General features: G+C 41.0%; 1 protein-coding gene across 6 annotated transcripts in view; it reads left to right on the top strand.

Moving 5' to 3' along the window:
• MECOM (MDS1 and EVI1 complex locus) overlaps window positions 1-12,325 on the top strand; it is a 329,394-nt gene that overhangs the window by 145,803 nt on the left and 171,266 nt on the right. The window lies entirely within an intron of this gene.

Raw genomic sequence — 12,325 nt, 5'->3', positions numbered from 1 at the left:
GAGGAAAGTGAGGAAAAGTTGTTGTTGGAACATTTCTATACCATTTTAATGCAGGACTATCCAAGACTTGATTATGTCTCTGGGTGAGGGGTTTGCAAAATCACTGTGTTATAGGTTTGAAATGAAACTGGGCGCTGCTTTCAGGGTTGTGAATTGCCACGTTCTGTCAGCAATGATTAAAACAGCCCTTAAAGCTGTGATGTATGGCTAAACTTGCTATTGAACAACTTTGTGCTACTAGGGGGCTTCAAAAGCTGGGGGGTTTGATCCTGCTTCCATTTTACTTAATGGGAATTTTGCCACTCATTTGGTGAAGCAGGTTTGGATGCTAGTGCCATGGCTAGCACACAGGGGAACGGTGTGGTTCATGTTACTTCCGCAGATGCTTTGGGAAATCCTTTTCCTGAAGGAGCTCATGGACTCCTTTGGTGAGTACAGGTGATGGATATTGCTTTCCCTGCTTTCAGGGACAACATTTTCCTCACTGTGGTATCACTGAGGATCTGTCTGAGCTCCTGGTCCATGGTCAGGTCAGGGATTCAAACATCAAGCGGTTCTGCTGTTGTGTTATGATGTAACAAATGTTCCTGCATGGTTTTATTCATCGTTTTAACAATGTGCTCTTGGAACAGAGCACAATCTCTGCTTTCCATCTGTACGTTTCCTTTGGTTTCTGATAAGGGGAGCCATGCAGGGTTTGCATGGCTCTCCAGGGGCACGCCTGACCTCTGGAGAGATGGAAGTTCATTTTCCCAGGAAAAATGGAGTTTCATTGTGGAGCAGAGCCTTGCAGATATGGTGGAAAATTGAAGCTTGATTTGCTCTTAACTATCCATAAACACTCAGGGAGTTCATTGCAAACTTTCCATCCAGCTGTTTAAACTCTTGTGAGACCTGTGACAATGTGACAGAATAGTGTCAGGAGAAATCATAGACTTGGCAGCACTCTATTGAGTTAACAGACTGTGATGCAATATAATTGCTAGTGAGAAATCTTTATTATTTGAAAAAGGCACCAGGAAACCATAAAATCTGACCTTTAACCACACCACAATTAAGCTCAAATATTGATAACAGAAATTAAAGCAAAACTGTTGATACATGGCTGTACTTGCAGGTTTAACATTGTTCCAAAATTAGGGTATTTTAGACTGGTCACTCAAGTGCTGTAGGACAGGATAATCCCCCTAAGACTGAGGGAAACCCATCTAGCTTTTTACACCCTTAGATGCCGGCAATATGCTACAATATTAGAGACTGGTTTTCCTGCTTGAAATAGTTCAGATTTTGGGGTCTGTGATATTCAGACAAGAAATGAATATCTTGATAGTGCTGGAAGCCCAGCTGGCAGCCTGAATCCCTTTCAAGCTGCAGGACTCGTGCCATTTGAATAGTGTTATTTATTTGGGACAGCTGGGGCAAGCTATTGAAAAGTGTTGGAGCAAAATCACACGAAATCAACAGTCAAGTCCCTCTGCAATTTGGTCAGTCACCCAGAAGCATTCTGTGGCGCTTAGAGGAACTTGAAACGAAATATTTTTCCAATAAGTGAGTTAAATACATTTACTGTAGTTGAAGAGAGACAAAGAAATTCTGGTTACCAGAGTTGACACAGTGAGTAAAATGGCACACAGTGATGGCTGGGGCTAGAGGAGAGATGTGGGGCAACCTGGAAGTGCTGGAGAGGACTTCAGTGATGCTCATTCCACCCCGGATGCTCATCATCACACTCCTCAGGAATCCACCACTTCCTGGGGCTTGTGCTTTGCATATAAAAGAGGGAAAGAAGCTGATACTGGTGTGTGGGCTCAGGCAGTGCTAAAGGCAGTGTGGGATGGCGAGGAAAACTATAATTTACTGAGGTATAAGTACGGTCTTTAAGCTTTTCTGCTGCTGTTGTTTTCTGCTTAAATGGGCACTTTTGGGAAACAAGGTGCATGTCCAGCCAGGTGCCAACAAGTCAGTTAACAAATGAGAATTCATTCTGCTGTTGCTGACAATCAAGGTGAAATTTCATTTCAATCTTGAATGGAGGAAAGATAGAACCAAAATTTCTGTGTGGTGCTAGGTGTGGGTTTTAAGTGATTTTGCAGCATGAGAGGTTTTAAAATCTTTCCACTTGTTTGATGAGTGAATTGTATTGATGCAGATTGTGGCACTATAATCTCTCATGTTTGATTACCTGTAATTCCTGGGGTAGTTCATGGTGCTATAGAAGCCAGCTGGTGACTTCTGAAGGAGGGATGTCCCTCCTTCTGCTCATGTGGCTCCTGTCCCATAGGCCAAAGAAAGTGTTTTGCTGTGTCCAGGCACACTAATTTCTTCACTTCCTATCTGCAGTGCTCCAAGAAATGCATAGTGGTATTGCACCATTGCTACTACTTGTGTACTTGCCTCTTGAGTAGTTTCCCCTGTGACTGCAGAGAGGATGATTAAGTTATTGAAAAAAATCAATCTTTTAATTTAATCTGAGTTTAAGCTGGAACACCGAATGTACAAAGGTGTTTAGCTTTCAAATATTTTTTTTTTGAGGAAAACCAACATTAAAACAGTTTTGTATGGGAAGATGGACATCTTCCTCAGCCTTTTTCTGATGCTGCACATATTATCCATTTTGTTATGAAACATTTGCTCCATTTTTACAACTGTTTAGTATTGCTAGGTAGACTAAAATCTTACACTAGAAAATTTTAACCGAAAACCCTACATTCACCTTGGAGAGAAGAGTTTACAGTTACACACAAATTTGAAGTTTGCAGAGAGAAGAGTTTACAGTCCACACAAATTTGGACTGTAACTACATTTTTGGAAAGGACATTTTTTTCCCTTGCAAAAGCTTGTCATAGTTTTGGGTGTTTCCAGCTGTGGGATACTTCTGGCTTCCAGTTTTTGTGACTGATATCCATCTGAGTTGATACTGGGATTAGCCTGAGAGAGAAGTGGAAGCTGAGGGAAGTGCTGCTGTTAAATTCTGCAGCCAGGCAGTTGATGATAAATAAAAATTTTCTGCAGGAGGCTGAGGAATTTCATGGAGCCTGTTCCTACATTCCCCTATAGCAAAACTCCCTATGGGATCAACGCAGAGTTCTGTCAGAGCAAGTCCAAGAAAACAATGTCTATTGTGTCCATTTATACAGTTCAGCCATAAAACACACTCTGGGACAAAAAGAATTTGTTGTGATATAGTCATGCTTGGGTCATGATTAGAGTGCTGTAGATCAGTTTAAATGAAAAGCCATAAATTTGAATTTTATCTCATTTTGTGAGGCTGGAGTTGAGCATTATCTAATCAGGTATTGGTTAGCTAAAGCACAAATCGAACAGGGGGTCACCGGACAAGGGGAAAGGTCGAGCTTTTTTGCAGTTTGTCACGGGGGTTTTAGTATTTGCCGGCAGCCCGAATATCTGAGGGGGTCGGGAGGCTGTTGCTCGGTGCTTGTTTGAAAAGGGAAAATTGACTGCTGCTTAATCAACAAAGAAAACAAGCTTTTAAGGGATGGCAGTAATTTTTTTTTAAACAAAAGCAAGGGAACACAAATTTAGTGATTTCATCGTGGTTCATGCCCTGCTATGAAAAACAACTGGGAGAATATTTCAAAGCAAGGCTTTGAGTAGGTCGCCAAAGCACACGCACCTACCTTGGACCAGAGGACAGCCAATATCCAAATTCAGGTCTCTTGCTGCTCTAGCAAACTCAAAGTCTCATTCATAAGAACAAATTCTTCACAGCTCTTTTGATCCTAAACTTTTATTTCTTTAGTAGGAGGGCAAAACCAGGAGCAATAAACTCTAATAAATCAAACCTGTCACAGAAGTAAAAAAATATTTTAGAGCTTTATAAAGCAGCATATAATCTGTTTATAGAGCAGAGTATATTTTCCTGTCATGCCAGTGAGGCTGAAAAACAACTCATATTTGGTAGAGTATGCTTGAGCTGATGCTATTACTTCTAAATGGAAATTAGGAGGCCATTTGGCTATTTATTTATGTCTCCTCTAACATTTTTCATGTGAGTCCTTTGAGAAAACTGCACAGCTTCCTAAAATTTGTTCTGGAGTGCAAGCTTCCCACTGGTTTGTAGGGACTGGAATAGTCATAGTTTGAAGCTTTAATTCTGCACTCTTTTGCTTTCTTTTGGCAGTTTTAAAAATTAAATTTATTCAAGATTCTGGGGTTTGGGTGTACCATATATTGTTATGATAATTAAATAACATGTTTAAAAAAAAGTGTAGGTTTTTAAAGATGAAATCTAATCTACATGCTCCCAAATCTGGGTTGTAGCACCTAAACCAATAGCTTGGTTTTCTCAGCATCCAAAAACTTGTACTGTAATCAATGGCAGTTACCAACCAATTCTTATGTACAGGTGTTAGCTCCTGGTTTTGGGTCCTTCTTTGGAAAAATCTGTGCCAGAATGTTGAAAGCAGTATTTGTTTGTTTGTTTTGTTTTTAATAAAAACAGAGCAAAAAGTCTTGTCTTCTAAATAACTTCATGCGGAATTCACACATCTTAAAACTCGAGTTAAGCTATTCTTAATAAACAGTGACAGTGCTGAGGGAAATAACTCCCTTGTAGCCAGAAAATCACTCTGGAGAGAGCAGTAGATAATAGTTTTTTTCAAAAAGAAAAACAGAAGGAACAAAGACTTCATCACTTGTGAATATTTTTCTTTGGGATATGGAGTGTGTCTTAGTATTAAACAATAAAACCCTTGATTTTCTGCTGTTGTTTGACACTTTCACACTGTCACTGGTCTGTGACTTTTACAGACCAAATCTTGGCTTTTTCTTGAATTGTTTTCAACAGAATTAACATGCAAAACAGCACCACACTCAGCCAGGTGGTTGGAAAGCAGGGAAGTATAGTACAGATTCCTTGCCTAGGTTTTCTCCTTTCATATGAATTGCAGCAGTATAGAGAGTCCAGGGATTTTCGCAAAATTATTATTGAAGCAAAACCAGAAACAAAGATGTGGGCTATTCTGTTAGCTGGAATTAAAAAGGAATGATTTGTTTTACAGTGAGAGGTGGGGCTGCTTTTTGATCAATGCAGGACCAATCTAGCCTTGCAGAGCGTGTTCTCCCCCAGATCAACAGATCATCCGCTGCTGGCAGCTGCAGGTGGGGGTGACATCCTTACCTTGTCTTCGACGCATAGGTGATGCTTTATCCCATTTGGAGCTCAGCTTTGCAAGGCATAGAGCACTCTGGCCCGGCTCCAATAAAGCACTTAGGCACGAGCTTATCATCAACAGGATTACCCAGGTGTTTGAGTGAAGCACGTGCTTAGCTGCCGTGTTAAGCTCTCTGTAAGGGACGCAGTGTTCGGTGCACATGGGATGGAGTTCACGCCTTGCGTCCTGCCTGGAGTGAACACGCACGAGGGTGCTTGAGACAGCCCCTCCAGAGCTGTGTACCAAAACGACATTGCTGCAAGTGTTACAATTCTGAATTCTTCTGCTGTTTGCATCTGGCTCTTGGGTGAGGCTGTGCCCAAGTCAGACACGGCTGCAGCAGTAGGAGCCCCTGCAGCGAGGCAGGCAGACGCCGCTTCATGAGCAGAGCTTTGCCCTCACAGTGGATGTCGGCACCATGCTCCAGCCAGCTCCCTGGGCTTAACACCAGCTTTCTCCCTGCCTGGAGAACACACAATTTATAATTGCAAATGAGCAAATATTAAGTCCTTGAATAGCAAGATATGAGCAGGTGGACTTGTCATTCAGTTTGAATTAAATGTATTGACAGCAAAGGGGAGCTGTTGGTCCTTTGGGTTTTTCTGTGTGGGTGGAAGATGCTGAGGACAAGGGGGATCATTCAGCATTAGTGCATGTTGTTTTTCTTTACTATTCCCTTCTCTTCCACCCTTCAATTCCTCTAATTCTTTGATTAATATGATTAAGCAGAGTCTTACATGAGGTTGGTGGGATGTGGCGCTTTGTTTTTTTGGGCAAAGACAACAACCTTCCCTTGGTCAGGCAAAGCTGCTGCTCGCTGGGAGGGGAGCACCAGATCTGCAAAGCTCCCTCCTCAGCTGGCCAGGGGAGCTGCTCTCAGGATACCTTCAGACTGATATCACACAAGGGAGCTTAGAGGCTGCAGTGGTTTTTGGAAGGGAGGTGCCACTCACCCCCATCCTGAGCCAGCTCTGGCACTGAGGCTGTGCTCAGGGGGCTGGTGAGGCGCTGAGCCAACTCAAGGTCAACCTGGCAACAGCCTCAGGAAGAGGCTTTTAGCCAGTGCAGGAGGCTGAGCAGCTGTTGGTGTGGCACAGCTGGAAAATCTCATGAAAGCTTTTGTCCCAGTTAAACCTGGAATGGGTTGTGTGGAATTGACTCTTTCTCCACCCACAGTGGATGCTCCACCGTGTCCTTGACCTTGAGGGCAGGAAATTGCACATTTCATGGCAGAGTCTAAAGCCACAGAAACCTCTCTGTAGGTCTGTGTGTGTATTGCCCACAAAGCCACTGAGGTTTTAATTTAATCAGGAGGAGCATTAACTTCTGAGGGAAGCAGAGTGAAACCATAAGGGTCAAGTGGACTTAGAAGTGGGAAGGGGAGAAGGAAGTTTTGTTACCTTCTTCAGAGCAGAACTGAGAGGATGTTTCAGGAATTTGTATTTCTCTTCAGAGCAAAGAGATTTTTATTTATTTAAACACCACCAAGGTAGGTTTTGAGTTCAGTAACATTCTGTCCAAGTAGAGAAGTTCATTCAATTAAGAGACAAAAGCTGCCATTGGAGTAGATTTGAGATTATCAAATTACAAAGAAAAATATATGAGATATGCCAGACATCCCTTTAAAAGACAAAACTGGTAAATTGAATTTAGCCATTAAGAAACACACAATCAGAAAGAAAAATAAAAATTATTAAACTGAAGAGAATAATAATTGCATCTAATAGAACTGACAAATAATCATAATTCTTCTCATTAAATAAATACATTATAAAAAATTTATTATGAAATGCCACATTATGCAAGCCAGGATTCAGAGATGAGTTCTTTGCATTAAGTACAGTAGATGCCATTAAGGAAAACAGTCAATATGTCACTAAGCCACGGCCTGTAAAATTAAATTGATTTGGTAAATGTAAGTAAGATAGATCTGTTTGCTTTCATCATCAATTTTGAGTGGGTGAACAGGTGATGTCACCAACCTGGGAGCGATAAAGATGCAGGACCATCTGGAAAGCTTTGTGATGGATGGGCAACTGCTTTTGGATAGTGACAGTGCTGTGGTACTTTGTCACTTGGGATGCAGTACTTAATAACTTTTCAATACCATCATAATAAATTTCACTGCCTTATTAATATAGAAATGGTGAGTTATTACTGTGATGGCTATTGTAAATAACAAGAGATGCAGCTGTCAGAAGCTGATTGTTTGGGCATGTTTCTTTAAGCAACACAGTTGACTTGGGATAATCAACGTATGTCTATATCAGCAGAGTTTATTGCTCTTGTCAAAAGAAAAAGCAGCATTATTCAAAAATTATATGAAGTCCATAATAAACAAGTTTAATATATTATCAGACTTTTCCTATAAGTTTCCTAACATGGGACAATAAATCACTTTTAATAATGCCTTTCTGTGTACAATAATACTCTTATGCTGTAATAATGTCCTTTCCTAACTATTCACCAAACAGAACTTCTGAAAAAACATAAAAGCATCTCGCACCCATCAGAACACTTACAAAATTAAATCTCCCTATTTCATTAAAAGGCTTCTTCTGATATAAAGCTGATGGGCTCTAGCTGTGTCTTTCTTTTTTCTGTTTTAATTGAACAGATGTAGTTAAAAGTAATCTACGACAAAGAAATACAGACAAAATTATAACCATGTGTCCCTAAACACTGGCAGGAAAGAGCATCTGTGGGTGTTTTATGAAAGCCCAGCACTGCTCCGTGACATTGCTGCTAATGTCATCGGGCTGAGGACTGGAGAGAAACAAAATGCATAGATAGCTGTTAGCAGAAGATGAATTACCAGATCAATCATTTAGCACCATTCAGGGTATTACACCATTGTTCCCTGGGAAGATAATTAAATCAATGATGTCTTTCTTATTTGTGTAAAGAGCCACGAACTTGTAAAGAATATCCAAACCTCCTCAAACATATTATTGCTGGATTTTTTTTGTTTAAACCCTACTGACTTTGCCTTTCAGGCTCTAGCTTTGTCCCTCTTTTCAATTAAATGTCTCTCCACTATTTCTATGACTGCTGAAAAGAGAGCCAGCAGTCTATTAACAGGCAATAAAGTTCAGGAAGCCTAAGACTAGTTTCTTGGGTCAGAGGTGAAAATTGCATACTAAATGAAACAAAGGTGTGTCTTGATGGCTCAACAAGCAGTGGAGAGACGAGCATACATGTGGGCAGGAGGAGATGGTCGTCATTAAACAGAAGTAAATGAACACAGGAGTTGGGGTATGGCAAGATGCTTATTAACCCAGATGAACACGTGCTCTTCAGAGGACACAGCACTGAGGTTTGATGTTTAACAATAGCATTGTAATCTGGGAATTTGGTCTAGTAATGACATCACATAACTTGAAAAACAAAATAAAAAGCCTGTATTTTGTTTGCTAGAGCCTGCAGATTAGGATATGTCTGTCAGATACATAAAAAACGGTTCACTTATTTGGAAGTAAGACCAGAGAACAGCAATTGGCTAATAGGGTATTTCTACCCCAGAGAGTATTAATATGGAGCTTTATTGTTGTGACAGCCCTCATGTTTCCTGGCTGAATGGTAGGTGGCATGCACAGGAGTGAGGACAGAGGTTGTCATAATCCTGCCTGACTTCATGTGATCGCGCTAACTTTGGTGCATACAATACTCATTAATCTGGGAAAGAAATACAAATGTTAAGTGGCCCTTCCTTTTAAAGCACAGACCTCGTGTTTAGTGTGGAAAGATGTAAAAGAGCCCACAAAAAGCATAACATTTCATCAGGTGAAGCCTACAGCGTAAGGGGGCTCTGGTGTATAGTGGGTTTCCCAAAGTGTTGTTCTTAGTCTTAACTTGATGAAGTGTATTGGCAACAAGCACAGAGTGGGCTGTGCTGGAGACCTGGTGTGGAGCTGCTCAGGGTTTCCAAAAGGAACCTTCAGCACCCTCCTATCTTCTTGAAACAGCCTGGTGTGGCCAAATGGGCTTTCCAAAAAAGTTGCTATTTGTTATGTGGGTGTTTTACTAAAAAATGAATCTGGATGTTAATGTTTTCAAAGAGGTTTGTGGTCGAGGTATTTAAAAACTGTGGTAGTGATGTTGATTTTGTGCAAAAAAAAGGTAAAGCTCTCCTGGAGGGGAAAATGGAAGTTTGGGGTTGGGAAAGTTTCAGCATTACTGCATTTACAGAAAATATTCTATAACAGTAAATTGTAAGTCTTGATCTAGTGATAATCTTCAAATAAGGCAAAATTTGCATGTGAATATAGAAAAAGTGATTTTTCTTTCCAGTCTTAACTTGGCATCTACTTGTTTGGAATATATACATCTTTGGGCAGACAAATGAGCAGCTAACAAGGAGGAGAGAAAACAATTTTTCTGTCTTTAATACTAAACCCAGAAATGACCCTACCAAACCCTCTGTGCCTGCAGAGCAAAATGGTGTTCATGGCCAGGGTGAGCAGCAACGTGCTCAGTGCCTTGCCTTTGAAACACACCTCCTCTCTTGCACAGACAACAGTATTTTACCATTCCCCCCCAGTTAAGACTGTGTGAAGAGACCTTTTTTATTATTTGTTTGTAGGTCTGTGGTCTCAAATCACATTTTCATCTACCTGCTGACCCTGGGCTGTGCGCTTCTCTTTACTTCTTCCTCCCTGTTCTCCTCCTCTCATAACTGGTGCTGGTGTTCTCCACATTGTCCCAAAACCCTGGAGTCAGCAGGAATCCTTGTTCAGCCTTGTGAAAAACTTCCTTCTTTTCAGCTTCTTCCAATCTTTTTTAAGTCCCATCTATCCCTGCCCTTTATATCTGGCCCTCATCTTCCTCAATTTATTTTTCAGCAGGTCAGTGCCATAATTGCCTCCAGCTCTGGCTGTGCATATGGCTTGCCAACCTGGCTCTGATTGCCTTTTAGTGGCTGCATATATTTTAGTTTTCTACTGCATCTTTTCCTTCCTCAGCTCTCCTCATGTCAAGATTTCGGTGTCCCTCAGTTCATTTAAGCTTGGGCCTTTCCCCCTGTTGTGGACACAGTTTGCTCATTCCTTCCTACAAACTCTTCCCTCTGCTTGAAATATCACCAGTTCCACCCTTGGCAAAGCAGCACAATCCCTACCAGTACGGACCCTCATTATTCCCTTTCAAAAGCTGGTTTTCTCAAGTCATCTCACCAATTTGATGGCTGGCATTGTTGCAAAAAAGGCAACATCTCAACTTCCCTCATTAAAGCCTTTTTCCCTCACGCTAATGCAAACAGAGATGAATAAAACATGTTTTAGGCAGATTTCACAATAGTTTAAATAATTATTTGAAGATTATGACTTTAACAGAAGTTTCTGTGTGTAAAGAAACCCTCGTGGTAGGTATTTAGCTCAGGGAGAGTGACTTGTTTGGCATTTGCATTCAAATACTTTTGTGCTTCTGGAGCAATTTTAAGACTGGACTATCTGATCCCACCACCCATGACAACAATGCAGAAGTAGGAAATGAAAATTCTGGTTTTCAGCCTCAGCATTCCTGAATAAAATTTAGCTGATTGCAACAGTATCACTTTTGGGTGTGATTTTTAGTGGGTTTGAGTTTGAATGGGTTTAGAATAGGTGCTTGAGCAGCTTTTGTCCCCATGCTAATGCCCCCGCAGCAGTGGGAGTCAGGAGGGATGAAATGATGACCTGAAATAGCAGACGGCTCCAAACAGAGCTGGATTAATGTGAAATGGGGCCCTGGTCCCATCCAGCCAGGAAAGCTCCAGCCAGCCTGGAGGCGCCCGTGCCCTGTCCCATCCAGCATCCCCACCATCAAACCCCACCCCAGCGAGCCCCTGCTCCTTCTGCAGCACAGAAATCCCCCAAAGTGGTCTCCAGCAGCCCTGACAGCATGATGAGCCCTGTGCCATGCTGAGCAAAAAACAGCAGAGGGATTAAAACCCAATTTGCCCATATTCTCAAGGGCTTTGTAGAATTTTTTGTGTGTAACTTACGCATTTGATGTGTTTGGAAAGGCTCAGTAGAACTGTTCCTCCTCCTGTGATATTGCCAGGCTTGCTCTGTAATGCTGAAGAAGAAGAAAAAAAACCCAGCCTTAGTGTTGGGAATTATAAATAATTTGATGCAACAGGTTTAAGTTACCATTTTTGTGGTGAAAAGAAAAGCTTAGCATGATCCAGATTTTCCTTGGTTTCCTCCCATTCTGCTTAGAAGCAGAGGTATTCACATTTCTTTGTCTAACAGTTTTATAATGTCTTAAGAGATTAACAGTGAGCATGAATGAGGGGCTGAGGATTAGACGACAAAAAGCCCGAGCCGTCCACTACCTTGTTTGCACATTTTACATTTTTCAGCATTGCCGGGCGAGTATAGAAACTAAGGAAAGATAATAAGGACCAGAGTCCCAAAAGTGTTTAGTGATTCAAAAAAATTCAGATGCCATGTCAGAACTGACAGAATGATGGAGCATTATGTGGCAGGACCCACTTTTTTGTCTTAGGGTAAGCTCTCGCCCTGAGTGAATGCAGATGTTATCACAGGATCCCAGACAGACAGTCAGTGAAATGTGACAGGCTGTCAGCAAAGTTACACTACGTTGAGTTTGCTAAAATATCCCAAAGCTTCCTACGTGGCCTTTATTTTATTATAATAATATATATTTTTATTTTATATATATAAAAATAGATGTTAAATATCTATTTTTATATAAAATATATTTAAGTATATATTTATTTTAATTTATTTTATTTTATATATAGATAAAAAACTCTTAGCTCAGTCGGTTGAGGGGGGGTTAAAAAAATAAAGGATGAAAAAAGAAATTATTACAGTAACCGTTCCAATCAGGGATCCTTTGAATGGTTTAGATGTAGCTGTAAAAGTTTTTTTTACGAGTAGGGGGAAAATGATTGTCTGAAATATTTGGAAGGTTATGTTGGCATCAGTGAGATTTGTAGAGGCAAAGCACAGGGTAAGGCTGTTAACCACATGTCAGAGTGTGTCAGTCATTCCCCGAATGATTTGGGTATTTACCCCTGTGAAATGCTTAGGCAAATCAGTAATAGCAGCCAGCAGAAGTAAACCTTGCCCGTGCTCAGCTTGGTTTTCTCTTTAGCAGGGTATCAGCTTCAAAACAGGGGAGTTATAAGCAATTATAATTCCTTT

Source organism: Anomalospiza imberbis, chromosome 10 (assembly GCF_031753505.1).
Source record: "Anomalospiza imberbis isolate Cuckoo-Finch-1a 21T00152 chromosome 10, ASM3175350v1, whole genome shotgun sequence".
NCBI lineage: Eukaryota > Metazoa > Chordata > Aves > Passeriformes > Viduidae > Anomalospiza > Anomalospiza imberbis.
Note: the sequence above shows the minus strand (reverse complement) of the source record. Positions and strands in the feature narration are given on the sequence as shown.